A 4,146-nucleotide genomic window follows, 5' to 3' on the forward strand; every position below is an offset into this window, starting at 1 on the left:
AAGGCAGGCAACCAAAGGGGAGGACCATTTGCCACCTCGTCGGCATGGTAAACAGCAAGTGCAGGTGGGGCCTTCTTAAAAACGGAATGATGGCATATATTTGCGGTTTGGAATGGAGAGTAAAGGACTGGCTACATTTCCCCCTGCTGTTTCTTCCTGATTGAATAAGTGATAGGCATTAGCAATTGGTTTTTAAGGGAGCCCTAAAGCCCTGGTGACTGCATACAGCTGGATTAGGGCCAAAATTGTTTTGACCACTATGAACAAAATACATCATTCAAAACTTCCAAATCGGTCAGGTTAACTCAAATGTTCCTTCATGTTTTCTGACTCTACATTGAACCGCTAACCACCACCATCAGCCAGCTATACAGCAGAAAACTGGATTTGACTCATTCACTGAATGGCTACTATGTGGATGGAACTTCAGAGGCAGAGGTGATGGCAGGGGCAGAAAAGAGGATGAGCTTCTCACAGCATCTGCTTGTTCAGGGCTGGAGGCAAAGTGCTGAACTCAGTGGCTCTTTGGTCAGCCTTAACATGGTAATTTTGGTGTCAATGTATTTGGGAACAGTGGAATCACTAGGGGGTGCATACTGCACCGGGGTGTCATCCTAGGGGAGGGGGGTTACACCACTAGTAGCCAAAATTTTGGAAACTTTTTGGAAAATTTGGATCTATGAATAATACCATCATGTTATATATCATTGGAAAGGTAATTTCATGCAGAATGTAATGAAATAGACTGCACTGAATTATCTGTATACTATCAAATGTTATGGCCAATTAACCAGAAAAAGAAAACACAACTGCCTTATGTAACAAAAAGTAAATTTCTCTAACTCAAAACTGATCCATGAGACTGATTGTTCTGACAATCAGTGAGATGTTATTATGACAAGGAACCAATAAGGTATTAGTATGATTTAACTCTCATTTTCATGCATCATAGCTAATATTAGAACTCTTATTTAGTTGTGTGACTGTCATCAAATCGGCCACTAGTTTTTTGTTGGTTATTGATTTATTGACCTGTACTGTTATATATGAAAATAAATAAATCAATAAAGTGAATGGGGGAGGGAGCCATGTAGGGATTCCTCTGTCTGGGTACTATGCTCTTGCCTAATGATATGAAAATATACATTTTAAAATGGTTCAAATGTTATTTTGTTAAGGTCATGAAAATCCTGAAACAGTCAACACTGAATGGTAACTTCAACTAGTGTTTCACAATGAAATCAAGCTCCTAAGGAGGAAATGGAGTAGATTATGAAATCCATATTATATTTTGATGCTTGGTGTCAAACTGTGTAGTGTTTTTGAGTAGGAGGCACTGATATTATGGTTTAATAACACTGGTGTCTGGAGATTCCTTTTCCTAGTTTTTTTTTTTAAGGAAAGAAATAATACTGTTCTTGTTTATTTGTATGAAACTAATAATCTCTCCCCACTCTAATAAAAACATTTCTCTTAAGTTATTTTTATGGATAGCTATATGAAGTGTCTGCAGTTGGGAGAGAGGCAAAAATCTACAATGTCTTGGCAAATTTGCATTCAGTGGCATTGTGAGGGGGGAAGAGAAATACTTTTGGCCCAATTCTATCCAAATTTCCAGCACCAATGCAGCCATGCCAACAGGGTGTGTACTGCATCCTGTTGTGGACGGCAATCATGGATGCCTCCTCAAGGAAAGGGAACCTTGGGGTTGCACTGTTGCTGCACTGGCACTGAAAAGTTGGACAGAATTGGGCCCTTTGTTTATTTGCTTTTTACATTTACATACATGCCTTCCTCCAAGCAACACAGTGTGGTACACATGGCTCCTCTCTTCCCTTTATCCTCACATTTACCCTGTGAGAAGATTACACCAAGATATAGGAACTGGACAAAAGTAATGCAGCAAACTTCATCGCTGACTTGAAACCTGAACTCAGGTTTCCCTGATCTACAGCCAACACGCTAACTTCTGCAGCACAGAGTTCAATCCTGAAGAGCTCTTGGGCCTGTGCATGTCTCTTCTGCCAGACTGGGAGTGCCTCCATTTGAGTCGGAGAGGCCTGTGCACTGGCCTCCTCATGCTGACACAGACCCTGGGATGGGTGAGTTTGCACCAGCCTTTCCAGGCCTGCATGGGTTTGGGATGGGTTGTGGGGGGGGGGCAGAGAGAAGGTGAGGAGGAACCATTTCGGGTTAGGGGAGGGCGAGCGATGGGTGGGCCTTTGGGCAGACAGGCAGGAAGCAGGAGGAAGGGCCAGAATCCAGCACTTATGCCAGATCCTAGCCCCATTCCCGGGCAACCTGGGCCAGCCCTGGGCTGCTTGGATTTGCGCCATATCTCTGTAGGTGGCATGGATCCAAGTAGCCTCATTGGTATGCTGCAGTTACTGCTGTAAGGGCAATAATTTTCCCTTGCCCCAGGCTGGCCTGCAGTCAGTCCCAAACTGCACTAGATATAGTGCAGGCCTGTTCCAATGCAAGTTAGGATTGAACTGAGAGTGGCTCAAGTTTTCAAGTGACTCAAATTTAGGGTAGAGTATCTCCATGATTTTGTTAACCAGAGTTACTCCATTTTGATTCAGAGCTTCCATGATGACCAAAGGATGACCTTTGTATGTGTATACTCTCAGATTCTGTCTACTCTCAGATTCTGTCAAAAACCGGTGTAGGAACCGTTTGACCACAGAGCAAGGTAGTATAGGTCAAACCATGGAACAAGCTAACAGCCGAACTTCAAAGCTGCTTACAGAGGAAGTTACTCACGTACACGAAATGTCAAAACAAGAAGGGGACTTTTCGTATTCTAATGTGTTTGAAATGCTATTAATCGTAATCATAATCGTATGCCCTTGCGAGTTCCTCATAACAGCCAATGTCACTGGGAGCTCCTCTTTGAATTCAAAGAATAAACAGTTTACCTTGCCATTCCACCTTTCAACTCAGCCTTATTTCTATGCAACCATCCTGGGAACATGAGCTCCAAGGAGGGAGGCTCCCTCCTCTCACCAACAATTTGAAAAACCAAAATATAAACAACTGTTACCCTGCACATGCCCGATCTCATCTGATCTTGGAAGCTAAGCAGGGTCAGGCCTGGTTAGTACTTGGATGGGAGACCGCTTGGGAATACCGGGTGCTGTAGGCTTATACCATAGTGTTTCGAGACTGAAGGTTGCCAACCAAAATATAAACAAACAATCTAAATGGGAATGTTGTCTCTCCATTCCACACCACCTAAACTCTGATGTACTTTATGCAATCTAGAAGAGATTCCACAATTCAGTCCAGGTATGTGCAGACATGCCTAGTATGACAAGCAGTGATGTTAGCAAGGGGCATCCAGGGGTAAAAGTGACCCAGGGCAGCGCAACTGGGTGGAGTGCCACAGCCACCCCAAGGGCAGCCCGCACTCGCTGCCTCCCCCTGGAGGCATTCTGAGGGCAGAAGAGGCCATGCGCAGCGTTCCTGGCCTTCAGAAGGCCCTTTAAGGCCTCCAGAGGGCCTTGAAGTGTCGCTTCTGGTTTTTGGCTGGAATCTAAAGGCCCTTAGAAGGCCTTCTGAGGCTACACACAGCTTCTCCAGCCCTCAGAATGCCTCCATAGGGAGGCAGCGAGGGTGGCAACTTCAGGGGCCCCCAGGCACCACAGTGGCCAGGGCTGCTACTGATGACTAGACTCTTTGTGCATGCCTGAAAGCCTCTGGCACGATGAAAGCATCTTAATTTGAAAGAGATAAGAGAGACTCCTGATGCAGGCAGGGGTGTACCAGGTCCCATGTTCTTGCACGAAGGAATGTATGTAGGAATGACAAAAAGGAGTGTTAACACCAAGATTAGAGAGCATAAGAGGCAATGTAGGTTAGCACAAGGTGGTTTAATTCTGGAGTTTGACCTCAGATCATTGGAACTACTAATAAAGAAGAGATTACAACTCTAAGCATGTTCCGTAGCCAGATTCCTACATCTCCCGGACTATAAAAACAGGGTTTCCAGATCAAAGGTCAAAACCCAACACTGAGTTAAGTGCACTTAACCACATGGATTTAAATGTGCTTATCTCAACGCTGTATTGTAGCCAAAGTGTGTGGCTTTTTGATGGGCATGACCTCTCTCTTTAGAAATTAACCATCTTTCCTCTTGCCGGTTGA

At 44.5% G+C, this 4,146-nt stretch overlaps 1 pseudogene; it reads left to right on the forward strand.

Moving 5' to 3' along the window:
* Positions 1 to 3,028: 3,028 nt before the first annotated feature.
* Positions 3,029 to 3,145, forward strand: LOC136647201 (5S ribosomal RNA; annotated as a pseudogene).
* The last annotated feature ends 1,001 nt before the right edge of the window (positions 3,146 to 4,146 follow it).

The sequence above is a fragment of the Tiliqua scincoides genome, chromosome 3, assembly GCF_035046505.1.
Source record: "Tiliqua scincoides isolate rTilSci1 chromosome 3, rTilSci1.hap2, whole genome shotgun sequence".
In the NCBI taxonomy this organism is placed as follows: domain Eukaryota; kingdom Metazoa; phylum Chordata; class Lepidosauria; order Squamata; family Scincidae; genus Tiliqua; species Tiliqua scincoides.